The sequence below is a fragment of the Numida meleagris genome, chromosome 2, assembly GCF_002078875.1.
Source record: "Numida meleagris isolate 19003 breed g44 Domestic line chromosome 2, NumMel1.0, whole genome shotgun sequence".
NCBI classification, from domain to species: domain Eukaryota; kingdom Metazoa; phylum Chordata; class Aves; order Galliformes; family Numididae; genus Numida; species Numida meleagris.
In genome coordinates, this window is record NC_034410.1 from 76,644,990 (window position 1) to 76,664,543 (window position 19,554).

The 19,554-nt window shown below is 36.8% G+C and overlaps 1 long non-coding RNA gene across 5 annotated transcripts in view; it reads left to right on the forward strand.

Moving 5' to 3' along the window:
* Positions 1-19,554, forward strand: part of LOC110394897 — a 60,917-nt gene continuing 41,363 nt past the window's right edge. For 4 of the 5 annotated variants that reach the window (XR_002436008.1, XR_002436009.1, XR_002436010.1 and 1 more), the window contains exon 1: positions 7-38. This is a non-coding gene — a long non-coding RNA (uncharacterized LOC110394897). Of the gene's footprint in view, positions 39-19,554 lie in introns of all 5 variants that reach the window. The other variant, XR_002436011.1, reaches the window with a different exon arrangement.

Here is a 19,554-nt window from a genome sequence, read left to right on the forward strand (position 1 = left end):
CTTGCTGGAGATCCCTGTGTATGTGAGGCCTTCTGAAGGTAAGCAGCTTCTTTCTTTTGTTTCTGTGCCCGTGGCTGTTGTATTTGAGCAAGTCCTCACTTGCTGCAGCCTGAGACCTTGCTACTCTGCTGTTGTTGCTGTGCTTTCCATTGCATTACAAGATGTTAATAGCTGGTAGGAGTCTTGTGACTTACAAAGTAGAATTAACTTTCCTAAAAGAAGTCTAGGTAGAGTGAGTAAAGATATTAATTAACTGTTCCTAGTGATAAATCGCTGTGAAGTGGAATTGGTCTGGACCTACTACACTTCTATATTTGCTGGCTCTTGGTTGATTGAACAGTTCCTTGGCCTTTGGCCTATGTAAAATGAGGTTGATCTCAATACTAATGTTGCGCATGGCTTCTGCATCTGCAGGTGGGTATTTATGTGACCATATCCAATTGTGCTGCATCCTACTGTGCTACTCTGAATTTCCCAAATTGCTCTTGCATAATTTAATGAAACTGTAACAAAAACAAAGCCTAAACTAGTGTTTTTTTTAAATTAGTATTCTGTCTACTTTTTATACATATTTATGTAATTTAGAAGCCTCATTTTGGTTTTTCTGCTTATCTGGTTTCTCAGTGAGATGGTGTTTATGCTCTCTACTTTATTGGTATTCAGTCAGTATGGGTAATATAAAAATATAGGAATAAATAACCTTCTAACAGATTGCAGCCCTCGTTTTGTACATGAACCTTTGTGGAAGTCACAAAGAAATGGTACCATTTGGACTGGTTGGAAAGAAAATTGAAACAATAATTGAGATGCAGACTTTTAAATTAACAGTGAACAGTCTATCTAGGCAACTGTCTTTTTACTGATGCTCTATTAAACTACAGCAAACAGTAAAAGGCTAAGGACTGCTTTGATGTTATATGTTACAATATTTGTAGCACAATTGAAAGTATGCCATAATTCTGGATTTTGACCAGTTTGAAGCCGCTGAGCCTTTCTAGATACAGCTGAATCTCTGTTCCTAGGCAAATTGTTAATTGTAAGCTAGCCAAACAATTGTTACGTTGTAGTACACAATTCCACCTACTTAAATAGAGGAGCTACTCAACTATTAGCTTCTTTTTGTCATTATACTAAATCTGCCTGACCCCCAAACTGCAATAATGATAGTATAAAGGGCACGATGGAGAAATGGCTAAAAATAAATACTTGTCTGTGATAAATCCTCATGACCTCAACAGTGAGGGGAAATTGCTCGCATTTATCGCTTGATGAGCTAACCTTTCATTTTTCAGAGAAAGCTTTTATGATGAGATCAGAGGACAATATCACATGGTTGGTTTTATTTAAAAGAGGCAAACTTAACATTCACTCCTGTTTGCTCACTTCCTGGCACTAACTAAATAGAAAAATATTTCTTTTTAAAAAAAAAAAGAGTGTCTGAGACATTGAGACAAATGAAATGCCTGGCAGATATAACTATTCTATTACAGATTTCTCTAGATGAATGCCTATTCTTAAGTAATTTTATCAACTATAATCTGTATTTCAGGAACAGCTGGTAACCTGAAGTGTGACTGAATCCTATCATACTCTTTAATCCTTGCCCCAAACCACATGTGAAAGGAATTTGTTGGCATAATTAAGTTGGGGGCATTTGTTTGCCAGCTGTATCAACTCAGTGCCCTTTGGATACTTACCTTCATTGACAAGTCATGATTTGGTCAGTGCATTTCCCTGCATGGATGAGATATACTTCACCTTTTATTAAATAGCAGGCTTCTAATTGTGTCTCCAAATGTTTAAAGGAACCTTCAGAGTTCTTGTTATCCAACCAGTGCTGACTGGGGGATGGGGACTGAACAGCTGCAAGCTGATCAGCATTTTCCCATCCAGACCTGCATTTGAAGGCCCTGGTGTGACCAGCAGCAAATGGAGCTATGGGCCTGGTTCTATTTTGTCCATTCTGTAAGTGAGAGGGTTCTGCTTCCTGATGGCCCCTGCACTTGGATGTGGATGCTCTCTGTGGGTGTTCCCAAACTGACTTCTTGTGACCTGGCTCCTGATGTTGCCTAATGTATGTCCTGGTTCTCAGCCCTGATATCTGCTTACTGTCAGGCTGCCTGAGTTCACTTCTCTCTAGGGCCCTGCACGTTTGTTTGTTCTGTGAACTCCTGGCAAGACTGCACTGCCAGTGCTGTTGGTTAATGAGCAGTCAGAAGTTTATTCTGTTTACTGGTGCTTGGTGTTTCAGCCTTTTTTATTTTTACAAGCCATCAATTTCTCCAGTGTAACAAGCCTTAATAAGGCATAGCCTTGTATTTGCTCTGAGAAAGATTTAGTTTGGGCCATTTAGGGCATTATTCTGTTTAGGAAGAAAAGAAAAAAGGATGCAAATTTACTGCATTCTGCATAAGATTTAAATTCTGTAACTCTGTTTTGTTTAGGTTATTTTTCTGTGTGTTTGTCAATATGTTTTTACACATTTGGATCCATTTTCTACTATTTTCTCCACAGTAATCAGGCAAGCAGAGATTTTCTTTTGTGCCTGAAACCCAGACTGTAATTTGATAGTTTAATGTTGCGAAATAGCAGTAGTGTGTTAACACATAAACTCTGAAGCCATTATTATAATACAATTATTTCAACAAACTCAATTATTTATATTTTAGATGGGATGCTATATTCATTGTGCTTTCATGATAATCTTTTTTTCTTATTCAGTCCATAGGCTTGGTGTCTTCTTTTCTTGTTTTTGCTACTCAGAACTTGCTGGGTAATAGCATAAGGGTCTAAATGCTGCTTTTTTTTTTATCAGCTTAATTAAGATTAAGCAATGGATGTGTAAAGGCTTACTGTAGTGCTGCTCCTACCTGAATGTAGTGACTGACTTCCTGACATCTATACAAGTTCTGTTCCTTCTAACCGTTCCTGGTAGTTCTGCTATTTGAACTGGTACTTGTTTTACATAGGACTCAACTACTTCCCTTGATGTTTTTTTAATAATTTTTTTGTGTGAAATGTGGTTTCCATTGTGGGAATGGTAGCCAGCCTGTGAAAAACAGAATTGTTCATTATATACGTGTTCTTCAAGTGAAGCGTTTAACTTGTGCCTGATCTTTCATATGTTTAGTTTTATTCATAGTCAGTGCATGGGGACTAACACAGAGGGTCTGATCTGCCACTTCTTCCAGAATAAATGCTTTACTTTGGCACATGTCTGTTTTCTGGCCCTTATTGCCACTAAGCCAATATGCCTCTGAAATCACTCTTATTTGCTGAGGACGCTTTACTTGTATCCTAAATTCACCTTTTATTTGTTTTCCTTTTTGAGAAGGTATGTAATGGAGAGGAGTTACATTGATGCAATGAGAACTAAATCTTTGAAAGCCATGAAAATGGCAGCCAAAAAAAGAAAAAACCCAAACATATAATAAAACAAAATGAACAGAACATAGATATTCAGAGAATAGCCTGGAACACTTAATTTCTCTGTAAACAAAATGTTATTGGATTTTAACTTCTTGAAGGAAAATATTGAAGGAAAACATTCTGATTTCTGTATTTTTTTCTTGGTGAAAGCTATTCAGTGAATTGTGACCTAATGCACAAATAGCTTTGACTCTGAATCTGTATTTTCTAAAAACAAATGAGGTTTGATAAGTATTGCACAGGTTTCTATGCAACGTACAATAGCACTCTGTATGTAGATAATTTTACTCTAGTTGCAGTCTTTTCATTTCCAGAGTATATGAGTGACACTCCTAACTTAACAAAAGCTGAGGAGAGCTCATGTACATCATAGCCATTTTTCCCAGTGATCTCCCATATGATGGTTGGAATAGTGCCATTTGATGTAATAATTGGAATTAAAATGTCTCATTTACATAAATGTGAGGTCTCTATAATGTTGCATTGTTTTCTGAGTTTTTGGCCTAAACATTACTTGTTTTTATATTGATACAATCAAATCAAACTGAATTGAAATATTTTTCACTGCTGAAATTAAATATATGAATGTCTTGGTTTTCTGTGGAAAATACTCTGATTGTGTGCATTGTAATTCTTTCTCTGCCTGAGGGAATTTAACTCGTGCCCCTGTAGTACTAGGGCATGGAGCTCTTTCATTCTACATGAATAATTAAAGCAATCCCTGCTACAGGGGTTGCCGAAGCGCTTCCTCTGCTGCCAGAGGAAGAGATGGAGCAGTGACTCCTAAACCTCTCTTACCTCTCATGTTCACAGTGTTCCTCTTATTTTCATCACATCAGTGCTGTCTGTGTGTTATTAGTATGCTGTGGAGGTGACAGGAAAACCTCCAGCCCTCTCCTAGGGAGGCTTCACCCTGTGTTTCCCCACCATGGAACTGCTACTGGCTCTGCTGCACCCTCCTTCACCCAGATGAAGTGTTGAGGTGCAGGGAAAGGTGCTGTCACCACTGAGCACATTTTGACCTTCACTGCCACATTTTCATGATGCCATAGGTGAGGAGGACAAACCTTCTCATTTTCTATCTGTAAATATTTCAGGTGATGCTGATACTTCTCTTTATCTTACAGCCCTTTCTTTTCAGTCAAAAAAATATGGCAGAAATGACAAACAACAGACAGATACTTGTCTTACTGTTCAGTCAAGTGCCCCTTTAGATTGTGCCTCATGTCCTCAGCTCTTATCACCAATTACATGGTAAATTTCAACTGGAAAGGCTGTCATGATCTCCACATCTTATGGCTAATGTACACAAACTAATTTATGTGAAAATGTGCACATGTAGTATAGCTAACACCTTTTTAATGTGCAATCCTTCAAAATATGCTTTATAGTCTCTTGCAATTCATAATTCAGTGTAACATTGGCACAGGCTGCCCAGGGAGGTGGTGGGATCACTGTCCCTCAAGGTATTCAAGAGCTGCGTGGATGTGGCATTGAGGGACATGGTCAGTGGGCATGGTGGGGATGGGCTTGTGATTGGACTGGATGATTTTATTGGTCTTTTAATGATTCTATGATTATTTTGTAGCACAGTGAAAAAGTAGAAATGTTCAGTATCATGTTAAATTGCTTATTGTAGTCCACTGTATTTTTCAATATGTGGATTTTTTATTTTCCTTTTGAAATACTTTTTTAGTGTGCTTTGGGAAGTTAGAAACCTAAAACCTGAGTAAAGGTATTTATTACAGTGTTGCAACGGAAAATGTGATAGTTTGTGATAATTAACAGAAAAGCTTTCATTTAGCATATTCAGAATGTGTTTCAATTACTAACAAATTCTAAATCAGTCCCTTCAAGACAGTGAACATATTTTACTTGAGAACGTTTGGTCAGTAGATGGAACTAGGGTACCTGTTTTGTTGTTTTCACCATTTAGCATCTTACATTCATACTGAGAAGGTAAATAAGGTATTTCATAGTTAATATGAGCTGTTGAAACTTTTCAAGTAATTATAAGAGCTCCTTTCCACAAACTAAATTCCAAGTATAGCAAGAGCTAGACGTATCTTATTTTCATAGTCTATGTGGCAAATTTGAGTGGTAGGTTGCTGGTGAGTTGGGAAGGGTTTTTCTGTGTATAATTGTTTTGTTTTTCTTCTGTTGTTTTGACTTAAATTGACAATTTATCTTTGCTGAATGACACTGCAATGTTAAATACTTCTAGTATGTATGTATTTAGATGAGAAAACAGAGCTATTGCGATAGGTTTTCACTTTAATAAACACATAGCAATGGAAGTTAGTTTCTGAAGAAAATATACTACCAGTAAGACCAGATAATACAGATATTTTTTTTCTGCAGAAATTGGTGCTGTATTTTCTGAGTATGTTTGAAGTATATGTGCCAAGATCCATAGTGGTAATATTCTGCCTCATGTTGGCAATCTATGACTGAATGACACTTAAAAGTATAATGTTACTGTGTGAAGGTGAATGTTGTTTGATGATGTATAGAGGCAGATCATAAAGAGAGGAAAGAATTTGAGGTGATCGTGAAAGAAAAGTAGCTATGGAAAAAATGTGAAGATCTTGAGTTAGAATTTTTGTAGCAGTGTAACTTTGTAAAACAATCTGGATTTCAGAGCACAGTTAATTTGCTAGTCACATCAAGCTAAATGATGAGGAAACAGGAATGGAGTAGTACCAAGACTACCATTTGAAAGTGAATCTTACAGCTCAGTACCTATGTGCTGTAGTGCATGCTTTTTACTGTGAGAGGATCATGCATAAATTCATTTGCAGCACATCTGTTTTTTGTCACTGACTAATTCTGATAAAAGGCTATCTCATTGAAGAGTTTCACATTAGGAAAAAGAAATGATAGATTGTTTATAGAGTTAGTTTTCCTGTAATTACTGATAAGACTGTAGTTGGAGGGTCTTCAAACAGTTAATGTTCTTAGATTACTTTAAATATGAAACCAGTAACTGAAGGTGTTTCTAAAATTAGAGCTTTTGATGTACTATATAACCTCTTGCTTTAGTCTTAACAGTAAACAGCTTATTGAAAAAATGAGCTGCTTAGGAAACCTTTGCCATAACAACAATGACCTGAGGTCACTCATACATATACGTGCAAAAAATCTATTTCAAGCCTGTCCTAACTTCTTGCCTACTTAGCTATATTTTTAGTAATTGATTTCCCATGAAAAACTGAAACCAAGCTGATGTTGAACTAAACTGTATTTTACTAGCTATGTTCAAATCTATTGCATAACAACGGGTCTCTGTTCTGCTGTGGGTACTGTGAAACAAATGACTTTTTTTTTATTTTTACTGGAAAATGATTTCAGCAAGGTGGTTTTGTTGGCTAGAGTTAAGTGATCTTGTAAGCCTAATTGGAAGAATATTGTTGACTTCCTTGCTGCACAAAAATCAATGAATATGTCTTTAAACTTATTAAAGTGTAAATGTCAGCTCCTACATTAGATTTCTATGAATTTTGTCAAGTTAAATTTCATACACTTCCAAAACTATGTCTAGCCTTGAAAAAACTGAGGGGATGGTCTTTGTACAAAATATGAATAACATTATTGTGAGGGTGGGGGAAAAAACCCTATAAACTTATTCTTCTAATATGATAGAAAATTTTCACAATATCTTCTAAAGAATGCAAATTATACATTTGTTGTTTTCTTGATATGTTTGAGAACAAATTTTGGTATAACCAGGAATATTTTTGGTAGTATTTTGGGGACATGACTTTTGCTAGGGAGCTATATAATCTGTTGGTTTTTTGTTTTTTTTTTTCCTGAAAACTGGATGTCAGAAGACAATTACATCTATGTTAATATTCTATATTTTCATCCAGTCATCAGAAAACTGGAAGCATGTTTAATCTTTGAATGGAAAAATGCATACAGGTAAACAAAGACTTAACTATGTAACTTTATTGGGAAAGTGAATACAGGTCATTATCTGAACTCGGTAATCTGCACATAATATGTATGAATATTGAATTTGTTCAGTTTATTTCTGAAGTTTAAGAGAAGATTACTTTGTGGCACTTGGGGCAGGTGATTGCAATTTGAAAATGGCATTTGTAAGTATTCAGATGACTGCTGAGACAGTGCTTTGGTAAATTTTAGTCTGATACAACAGTAATGAGTTCTTCATTTAAAAAAGTACTATTCATGTGTCTTGAATTTAATTGTGTAAGTATGGACAAACTGAAATTTTTAAGCTTCAATTTAAAGTATGGGAAGGGTATGTATGTAATATTTAACTACTGGATCATTTTTCTCAGTTTTTTTCTTAGAAATTGATCAGTAATAATCCCAAAAGCTTCTTATGCTTTTAAAGTTGTTTTTTGCCTGTCTTTGAGCATTGACAGTTCTTTGGGCATTGTAAACTCTAGAATTACTGGCAGAAAAATGTATGCAGAACAGAGAAATGCTTGAGAGTTCTGTTTTCCTTCTGTAGTAGTAGCATCAGAGGAGATTTTAAAGTAGCAAGAAATTCCTCAAGGTTCCTATGAACCACTGAAAAAAAAAAATAAATCTAGATAGCGTATCTAACACATTAGCAGCTTTTCTTTGGCCACAGTTGTTATGCAGTGTGTTTGTGGATCCAGACTTGTAAGTCACCTGTGTGAAAACCTCTTTGTTTGTTTTAAAGTTTCTACTGCATACTATTTAATACCACCATGGCAACAGATTTGAGAACGGAAGCACTTCGGGGTTAAGTGTAGCATTAAAATGCCTCTTGTTTGTATTTGAACAAATAGCTTTCCATGTTCATTTTGCTATATGTTGTTGTATTTCACTTAATCTCATGCAACATTGAGTCTTACTTATGCTTTGTCAAGGACTTATGAAAGACAGGATTACTCCTCGCCTTCCACTGAGAGCTATACTTGAACGGCTTTGGAGTGATAAGTGTGCACCTGTTCTCACTGATTTCTATTGAAACAGTGAAAACAGAAACTTGGGCTTAAATATGACTTATTTTACAAATTCTCATTGGAATTAAGGTCAGAGTTAATTTGAGTAGTCAAAAGGGACCAACTGCCTTACCAGACAAACCTTCCCACTCAATAAAAACATTAGCATTTGGAAATGTTTTTGTGATGAAACCTGTTCTTGAATGTAAGACTGTTCTATGAAATGTACAGAAGGTGAACTTGGATCAGTTATGAGTAAACGGTGATGGTGTAAGTCTTTCAGTCGGTCACGCGTTTGCAGTTCTTACAATTTCCTTGTTTTTGTGATGATGAATTTTTCTAACCACCATTTCACTTGTCTTTTATTAAATTCCAGGTACTTGCAATTTAACTGCAAAGTTTCTGCTCTGCCTTTGTTTCTTCAGTGCTTTTATTTCTTGTTTTTCCTACTTTACAGATCGTGCCTTTTATTAAGGATAGTCTTGCTTTGCCAGTCAGTAACTGTCAGGCCAGGTGTAGGTGGAGGGCAGTGTCCATTTGGCAGATCTTGAAGTCACTGCTAAAGCTTTGTGCTATGTCCAGCACTGCATTTGACTGAGTCAGCCCTGAAGATTACTGAATGCCTTTATATATTTTTCCTAGTTTCACTGCTCTTTTATATATTATCTTGTGTTAAGAAAACTGGTCCAGGTGTTAGCAGGAGCTCTAGCCTGACTCAGCTAGTGCTTTTTCTTCTGATGATCCCCATGGAGAGGGGAAAGGTTCTTGAAATGCTTTGCAGTTCAAAGTTATGCTGTTGAAATATCAAGCTTGGTTTTCCTTTTGAATGTAAAATGCTCTAGTTGTATTGTCTTTATTGAAGGTCTGCAGAAAGATTTACTGGTGACTGTTGCCATGAGACAAAGCAGATGCCCTCAGCTCATTGAACCACAGTTAACTGTTTAGGATTTGTAAGTGACAGGATCTTGCTGGAATCAATGACTCCCTGAGTTTATCAGTTTTGTGGTAATTAATACAACACTTTTCATTTAGCTTCCTGTCAGTGCACTTCTATTGCCTCAGGCTTCATTTGCTTCGCTTCTCAGTGTCAAAAGCAGTTAGAGCCCACAGCTCTCTCCCTGGACTTCTCTAATCACTGTGAATTTGTAGGACAGGAAAGGGATTGCAGAAAACTTGGTATTCCTGAACTGGTGAGAAGAGGTAAACTTCTGCCTGAGGAGGAAGCTCACTTGTGTCATTTGCCTTTCTTACTTCTTGTATTCTCATTTTGCTTGCATCCAGCATTGTTTGAAAGAGTAGGGCCCATCCCTTTATTCAAACATTGCCTTTAGTAGAACCCTTGTAAACCTGCTTGTTCTTCTTACAGGACCTGTCTGAGACTCAGTGATTTTTGTTCCTATCTCTTTTTGTGCTATTTACTTTGTTTTTAAATCTTGACTTTTCAAAATGCCTTGGTTTCTGCAAACGTTTTATATTTTTCATCTAAAAGTCTCTTGAATGGTTTCCACATCTACGATGAGTCTGTAGAGACCATTAAATGGTTCCCTCAAATCTTTGTGGAGTGCACGTTTCTGGTCATGTTTCTTACAAGGGGAAGTTACAAAATGGATAGGAATTTGTTTTCTAATCATAGAATGGCTCAAGTTTGAAGGGACCTTGAAGATAACTCCCAAGTCCATGTATGTTTCAAAATTATAACATCTAATATACTGTGTCTACTCTGTGACATCCACTCTTGCAAGCCAGATCAGGAGCTGCCATTATCACTGACACCATGAGCTAGATCTTAAAACTTAACATATTGAGACTGCTGGTATGAACTGTAATGTTAAATGAAGATAATGTAACTTGATAACTTCTGAAATTCACAAATGGTTATACGGTAAATCTCAGACTGGATGTAAGGTTGCAGAATGGTACTGTTTCTTTTAAAGTTTCAAAAAAGTTGTTTATTTTTCTCTTCCCAAAATATTTTTATAAATATGGGGGTGTGGGAAGACCTAGACAAGATAAGGCACTCCTGAAGTTTTAATGCTCAGATAATTTAAGAACGGATTTGCTTGAAAATATTATTTTATGACATGAGCAGGGAAAGATTGAATCATTGGATCGTCACATTGCATACTGTGAAAACAGTGTCTTTCAGTAATTGCTAATAGCTCTTACGCAAAAGGTAATAGTGGCATTATAGAAAAGCAGCATGCATAGATTTTCAATTAGATGAAACTATTTAAAAAATGTTATTTGAACATTGCACTACCTTCCAAATTTCCCATAATTTCTCCATGTCTGAGGAGACAACTTGAAGCCAGATCATAAATATACAGAGTTGAGAAATTACTCTGCCTACTTGAATATGATTCTTCTTTGAGTTCATTGCTATATTTCTGTTCTATGTCTTTGTGCTGGTTTGAACTCCGTGTGTGGTAGATCAAACCAAATAAATGGATTTGTGAAAGACTTACAATTAATTAAGCTTGCCACAACAATCTTGATATGGAACTTGACCTTTGTATTGTGTGGCGTGTTCCATCAGCTGATGGATTGTAGGAATAACTATCAGCCATTGTGCAGGTACCAGAATACAAACCACTGGCTGTGACGAACGTGTTTGCTGGCATCTGCTCATTATTTTGGCTTGTTTATAGTAGATCTGATTGACTTTTACTTCAACAGTAGTTAACTTTATAAGAAGAAAGTTCTTACATAAAGCAGTCTGAAAGTTCTGAAGACTGAAGAAAATGAATTTTCTGAAGAAACAGCAACAAAAAAAAAAAACTCCACAGTTTCCAAATCATGATTAAGCCCCAAGGACATATATTGAGTTTGTTACTGTCCCTGTGGTGGCATTGTGATCACAACCTACAATGTTCCACCTTAGTCTCTTTAGATACCTCTGTTGCCTCAGCCATTGGAAGCCACCACTAGCCCTGAGATTATGAAAGTGCTGTCTGTAACAGATACATGGAATTTAGCAAAGCATTAGCCTTTTATCATTCATATTGAGTTTATATTATAGGGTTTTTTCTTATTTCTCTGAAAAGCTTAGTGTTTAACTTGACAGATGTTGTGCATACAGCCCATAACTGCATTGTAAGAGCAAGTCTGGGGAAAAAGCTGTAGACATCTGTAATTGTGTAGGGAATAATAAGTATGATCACCAGGGCCTGTTTGAGATCTTGCATTCTCAAGGTCAGTTAAGGATTTAGGTGTGTGAAATGCTCTTTTCTGTTTTCCTTGGGAATTAACTTTGAGGTATTTCATGATGTCAGGAGACACAGAACTCAATTTCATATTCTGTAAATTTTTAATTGTTTCTGCTTCCTGTTCTGCATACTATTGTCTAACAAAGTAAGTGCTTTTGTTAATAGTTTGTGCAGAATCATCAACATAGATTTGATAGCACTAAGTAACGCTGTTGTTGCTGTAAAATTAGGAGAATAGAGTTAACATCAAGTCCTGTGTTGAGAAAGTTTCTATTTGTATCTTATTTTGTCCTTACTCCTCTGACTAAGGAGGCTGAAGAAGTTAACCTTTTGTTCTGCTTTGTGCTACGTTTTCAAGGTTGTGAACCTTACTGTGACACAATTATACCTGTAATGTGGAGTTCTTTGCCATTGTTAGTTTATTCAGCAAAATGCATTCTTTCTATCTCAAGATAGCTCAAGATCAAGATTGATCAGCAATCCAGGACACTTATTAACATGCTGACATGTACGATGGAGAGAGAAAATCAGGGGCTACATAAAACCTCATAAAGTTTTAGAGATTTTATTGAATGTTTTGCTACAGAACTTGTTGTGTACTAGTCCAAAGAAACAACTTGTATATAGGAATAGGGAAAAAATATATTCCTAATTGTTAAAAAATGGTAATGGATTTTGATTTTTCTTATTCATTCTCCAGGAGAAAGCATCAGATTCATTTTGATGAAAATAATTTCTTCAAAATATATAGGACACTTTTCTTTACATCAGTGTTGTTAGTAGAGTATTTAGACTTGTATTCACTTCTTGCTTGCCTGTATTTACCTGTAGTGACATGTTTTTGAATATCCAGACATACTGTTGGCAGTGAAGAGATTGAATGTGGTTTGTCCATCTATCTGTAGTTAAGAGGCTCTAGAAATAGCACAAGTGCTTTTTTGTGCTGTTCCAGGTGAGAAAACAGGACAGATGTTCTTTCAGAGATTTGACTGACTCTGGGGACTGATAGCTCTCTTTATATAAAGAATGCCATTTCTTGGCTTGGATTTACTATTCCATGGCTGAAACCCTCACTCCTCAAATTAGAAAATCATTGATTTTCTATTATGCCAGGATTAAAGTCTTTTAATTTTCTGACTTTAAAAACTTTAACCAAACCACATATATGTGAATGTGAGAAGGGATGCATTTTTATTCAGTTAATTTGCTTTTTGCACGCTACCAGTCATTTTCATGTTAAGTAGTAATGCCGTATACTTTTAAGAAAGAAAAACAAGGTGAGAAACAACCTTCTTTGCAAATCCAACATGTAAGTCTTGAAGAAACTTCTAGCAGGAAAAGGATTTAGAGTGTTACTTTATTTTTGTTTGCTAAGAGAATTGACTAAGAGGAGGAAAAATTCTCTGGAGTTTTTCTCTGGATGTCTCAGTCCCACTTGGGGTCTTAATTCTAGCTACAGTATCTAAGTGCAGTTTTACTTCACCTTTTCCTATGGTTCTTTATTTATCATTTTTGCTAAAAAAAAAAAGTTCTGTTAACTTGTGAATTCTAGCTGAAATAGTTTGGTTTGAGAAGTATTGATCAAACTGCATAAGGGAAACGTTCACAATTTTTCCTTCTGCGCCCTGCTGTTTTTACATGCCGTGTTTAAAAGCTGCCTAAATTCCTCTGAGGCTGCAGGAATTCCCAAATGCTTCTCTTTGCAGAAAGGAGATCCAAGAAAAACTTACATCTTCTCTGTTACATGGCTCAGTCTAACTTGTAAGAGCTGGTTAAGCATCTGAATAAAGTATAAGAATCAGCTGGATACTGCAAGATAAAGATCAGAGACATTTGGTATGGAGCAAGATGTTTCGATCTGTTCTTATGCAGGCTTTGCCAGCAAAGTCTATTGGCTGTAGACCCAGTTCACGTTTGCCAAAAGATGCTTTTTCCATATTGCTCAAATGATTAAGTTACTTGTCTAAATGCCCCATGAAGAAGTGGCTGGTTGGATTGAAAGGCGGGGAAACTTTGTGGTACTTGTCAACTTCTTTGGGTCCTGGTTCTTGATTTCCTTCCATTATGTCTTGTAGAGGAGAGGAAAGAAAAGCCAGGTATATGTACTCAGATCTCAGCTTGACACAGATTAAAAGGAGATATATATCAAGTGGTTGAGTGTGTTTGTGTTTATGTATATATGTGTGCATACTCACAAACGTGTATATATATATGTTTGTGTATATATATAAAAAATAAAATTTGAGTGCTTTTACTGTATCAAAACATTTTCCAGTATATTAAAAACAGTTTTGAATGTCCTGTGCATGAAGGTGGGTTACTAATGCTTTATGAGTAGATGAGGAACATGCAAGACTGGAAAAGTCTTATTCTGGCTTCAGCAGCACCTCCTTATATGGTCTGTTATCATGAGCTAATTATCATAAAATTGTGAGTGTTGTCTGAAAAATCCTGGATTTCTAGCGTGGGTGCCTTTCAACTGCTCTCTGTAGCTATTACTGCCACTTAAATATACTGGTGTGCTGTTTCTACGTGCTTCTTTATGCTAGCAGAATCTTTAGTGAAGCCATGAACAGCTTGACATGGAAAGTAAGCTGAGGGTATAGGTCAGAAAATGTCTATTTGAATAATAAGATTAAAAAAAAAAAGCCTGAAATGTGTACTTCCTTGAGCTGAGTAGATATTATTGTCTCCTGGTACCTCTGTAGTGATAAGAAAACACAGCAAATCATTGCTTATTCAAGACATTAATTTTTAAGTGTCTAAACAGTGGTCTCCCTGAAGAGGTTGCTCGGCTGTTTCTAATCTTAGAGTGCTTCATTCTATCCTGGAGATTCTCCTGAATAGTCATATGTAGCTCTTTGATTTCTCCTCTTTGCTTAAGTATTACAGTTATCATAGTTCAAGTTTTTGCCTAAGTGGATGAAAGACTGACTTTTTGGGTATGCTGTGTAGCTGCTTAAGATCTGACTGACGCAAAATGAAAATGGCACCCTTGTCGCACCCTCTTCTATTTCCTTTTACACATGATTTCCTTGTTCCATGCCATGGCTTTTGGTGATGAGTTTTCATACTTTTAATGCAAAGACAATGTTTCTTTGAACTTTAAACAAACCATTTTTTGGTTTGGCTCAGGTTTTTGGCTACTGAAGTATTTCAGATTTTTCAGGTGAAACAGGTGATTTGCTGTTATCTTAACTCACAAGATTCATGTTTAGCAGACCACACTCTGTGTTATCAGAGCAAGTGCATCTGTCTTGTTGGAAAATACTGTCACCTTAAGATTTAAAAACTTTAATATTTCAACACAGTATTTTCATCGTGTTGGATCCAGTCCTTCCTATTAAGTCAAAAGCACTTTTATGATCATTGTTACTGGTGGCAGAAACCACAGTTTTAATCAATCCTTCCAACGCTGCTGTGTAGTAAGTAGGTGGGATGAGTGTATGACTTAGGGATGAGTAATTCAAGCAAACATAATAAATGAACTGCTGATCTCTTAATCTTTATTGGCAAATGTACGAGTGTTAATTGGGGAAGGAGGATGAGCTAGAGTGCATGAAGCATGGATTGCTGTGAAAGTTCAATCTGAATTTGAAATCAAACTCAGTAATTTTTAATATTGCAAAAATATTTTTCATTTCTACGCCTTTTAGTATGTTTTTTTTAACCTGTGATATATAGGTTGGTAACCTTTAGGACAGTACAGTCATTTTTAGTTGAGTACCCCAAAACTGGGAAAGCATAAGTACAAATCTTTATGTTCAGCAAGGACAAGAGGAATGCAGATCCTGGTAGTTACATTTAAATGGATAGAATTATAAATAAATCCCCTCCATACCTACCCTAATACCTTGCTTAATCAATTACTCAAATTTTCTCCTGAAAACTGAGAAGACTTTAAGAAATATCCTACTGTAGCATGACTGCTTCACAAGTACTGAGAAAGAAATATGCTGAGAGGAAATAATTTATCTTCATTTTACAGAGAAAATCATGAGGTACAGAGTGTTTTAAATCTAAAAGTCACATGTTCTCTAATTTTATGTTCTTTTAAATGCCCAGAGTCTGTGACTTCATATATTTTTTTTATTATGAAAACAGACTTCCCAGTGACTTCAGATGTACTTTTTTACATCATTACAATTTCTTCCAGTCTGGAGTTTCAGAGAATGGAGACATACCACATTTAGTGAATCAGTAGTGAAAAGTTCAGTTTGCTTAGGACTAAGTGCTTCAGGACTGAGGAGGTGAAGGTGACGTTAGTGATGCCTCCCAGGAAGGCATTTAGCTGCCTTAAAAAAAATATGACTATCCTTCTATTTCCTGCAGTCCTGGGACCCAGTTGGTACAGATGCTTTCAATCCTGTGACAGTCCTGTGCACGTGTCCCACAGACAGAAGGCTACTTCAGTGGGTGATTCCCAAGGGACGCATCTCTGTCTTGCATGGAAAAAGTCAGGCTTTGTTTGGTCTTACAGGGCTGAAGTTGGGGAAAGTAGAAGTTGCAAGAAGTTGAAGCAGAGATGTAATATGTAAATAGCTTAAGTATGGCAGTATTTTGTATTCCCAAGAAAGGGCCTGTTTCAGCTAGTGAAGTATACCAACCTTAACTGTCAGCAATCCTTCCAGCTTTATTTATCCTAATTCTTGGTAATTATCTTCCTCTAATCTTAGCTCTCACAAGCAGCAGATATTTCTTGCTCTACAGAAATCGCAAGTGAGTTTTTAAAAGTCATGTAGTGAACTCAGGTGTACTGGGTCTTAGCCCAGAGTTCTGTCTGGTGGATCATGCAGAGGAGCAGCTGTTTGTCTTCTAAACAGAGTTTTGGGCTGGATGCTGAACTTTCTTATGAAGTTCAGTTGTAAAAGCCATATTTGCAGAAATGTTGTGCTGTTATTCCAGGCTTAATTATCAATTTGATATAATGCTGTAGTAAATGTGATAATAAATAGGAAATGACTGTAAACTTTTAGAGTTTTTACTGCATAATACGCTCAACTTTCTCTGTAATCTAATTAAAAGCAAATCATAAAACAGACAGTTATTTGGTGTACATTCACAGTTCTAGATCACAAATAATACACTCTCTTATATCTGCTTCTTGAGTAACAATCAAGTTGAGAGCCTGAAATGAATGAGGCATTTTCTGCTCAAAGCTCAAATGAAGAGAGAGATTAGCACTGTCTCTTGCTTGATTAGTGCTGTCATTTGTTTGACTTTCAACACTGAAACATAATAAATAGGGTGATGCAAAGAGAAAAGTGCATGATAGTCATTTTCTTTGCTGTGTCTAACTTTATGCAGCCATACAGCAGTGCTGATAGCCAAGTAATTCTGCGGTGTAATTCAAACATTATAAATCTGTATGAATTCATTGTTTCTTCTTATTACCAGCCCTGTCAAAATTAATACTAAAATATTTTGGCAAGAGTTTCCACAGTAATTGGTGTATTGTGTTTCTGTTAAAATATATTCTAGTGAAGTATTCCTCTAAAGAAAATGCCTTCAATCTGTTCTAATATGTATGTGAATTTATTCAAGTGCACATTTGGAAATATTCCTGTCAGCCTACTGTATCTGAGTGTCAAGGAGTGCTTTGAGTTAGCAATACATCAGTCTGGAAGAAATCCCACTTCCTTTTTGCATTTTCACTTAATTGCACGTGCAGCACCTGTATAAACATCCTTTAAAGTAACGTGTCTCTACAACTACCTGAAAGGACGTCGTGGTGATGTAGAGGTTGACCTCTTTTCCTGAATAACTAGTACTAGGACTAGAGGGAATGGCCTCAAGTTGCTCCAGTGGATGTTCAGGTTGGATGTTAGGAAAAACTTCTTTTCTGAGAGAGCGGTCAGGCGCTGGAATGGACTGCCCAGGGAGGTGGTGGAGTCACTGTCCCTGGAAGTGTTCAAGAAATGTTTAGATACGGGATGTGGTTAGTTGGCGTTATTGGTGGTAGGTAGATGGTTGGACTAGATGATCTTGAAGTCTTTTCCAACCTTAGTGATTCTATAACTGAGCTCTCCTTGAGTCATTGGGTGCTTGACTTCCCTAGCACTGTGTTAACTGAAATGAAGAGACATTGACTGCAACAGCCCATTTCTTGAAAGTGACACCTCTGACAAGCTGTGGGCAGTTCGAGCCAGCTGATATTCTCAAGCTTCCTGTGAGGAAAAATGAAAGGATTTGGCTACTTGCAGTGGCTTGTTTTACAGTCTTTGCATGCACGTTTGGGGACCTCACAGATCCAATAGACTTCATTGCTGCCTGTACTTAAACAACCAGGACTTTTGCTGTGTCCTAGCATCAGACTCAAACCAAGGGACTGCAATGTCTGGTGTGTTCTTCCTGCAAGTGTGTGCAGTGTGAACATTTCCACAAGCCTTCCTGCTAGGTGGTATTCTCCAAGAACAGCCTGAAATAGTTCACATCAGCAGTGTTTGGAGTCTTTTCCCTTTTCCAGAGAAGAAACATTGGGAATTGGTGTCTGTGCTGGCTGAGGAGGACTGGTGGCCAAGATAGCTGGGTTAGTGGTGGTCTCCACAGATTTGCTCCAATCTGTGCTCTACTAGGAGGCCACTTGGCTCCTTTGCTCTTCCATGGGGCAGCTGCTGTTGCTTCTGAGCTGCCACCTGGTCTGCTCTTCCTGAGGATGCTCCCTCATGATGTACGGAAAGGCTTACTGCTCTGCCCGTGTCTAGGCAAAGTGGTTCTTTTCATACAAAAGTATTCTCAGAATGGAATACATAAGCATGTAGATACATACAGAGAATGGATAGTTAAACCTGGTTTGTGTTTTTTTCCCCTCTAGTCCTTGATAAATTACTCAAAGCAACAGAAATGTTGCTGTCAGATTTCTCTCCAAGTTGAGGTATTGTATTCCAAGTATGCTGGAACTCACTCCATTAACTTCTTGAGTTTGCTGATAGAAAATGCTGCACCTAGTGCTGGTGACAAGGAGAATTTCTTTGTTCCTATGTAAGTCTCAAATGTATGACATGATGCTATTTCAGCAGAAAACCATTATTGAAATTGTAAGGATGTACTGTCTTTTACAGTCAACAATTTGCCCATTCATCAGCAAGATCTTTGAGTGTTTATTTGTGAGGGATTGTATTTATCTCTGCAGTGTTCTGCAGCCCTTAACATTACTCCTAAATCTGCAAGGCTGATGAAAGATTTATTCCATAGCAGGACACCGTTACTTTTAATTCTGGTTTGACTTGTTCCAGTCTGCATCTGTCATCTTTCTGGCAACACTACTTATGTACTGGCTTAGTGGAACAGTGTAACACATTAGTTCTGTCTGCTTTTTGTTTCTCTCTCAGTTTCTTGTGTCTATTATTGTTTTGTAGTTACTGTCTAGTTTTTAGTCTGGACAACTGTCACTCTCAATTTTCATTAGTAAGAAGGGCTGTTTAAAAAGGGGAATTCAAAACATACAAACAATTGCCTGCATTTTGTAGTTTAAAAAGGTCTTATTTAATTCTTCTTTTTCATCTATTAGTGGGTCTAAATAGCATCACTAGAACCATCATGCATTTGTAATTGAAGCTTAACTCAATCAGAAGAGTGCTATTAAACTTTGTATTCTACTCAGTTTTTGGGAAGAGCACAGCAATTGTGAAGTCACAGTTTCAAAAGCTGAATGGGATATCCTAATCATCCATTTGTGTTTAAGGCATAGAGACAAAGTAAACATCCATGGTTACAGTTCTGCTTTAATTTTCTTTAGCTGTCAAATGAGAACTGTTTTATGTTGACCAAATGAAACTCCATTCTGTACTCTTAGAAGTAGTTCCTTGGAAGTCTTCTGTATTTGGGGGAGAGACTTTCTTACCACTCAGATTCCCATCTTTTTTTTTTTTTTTTTAAAGAACTTGTTTGCAACAGATGCTACATAGTTGGTTCTTCAGGTAGGCTGATAAACAGAAATGTGTGACTGGCATGAGCTGCCCAGGGAAGCTGTGGGCGCC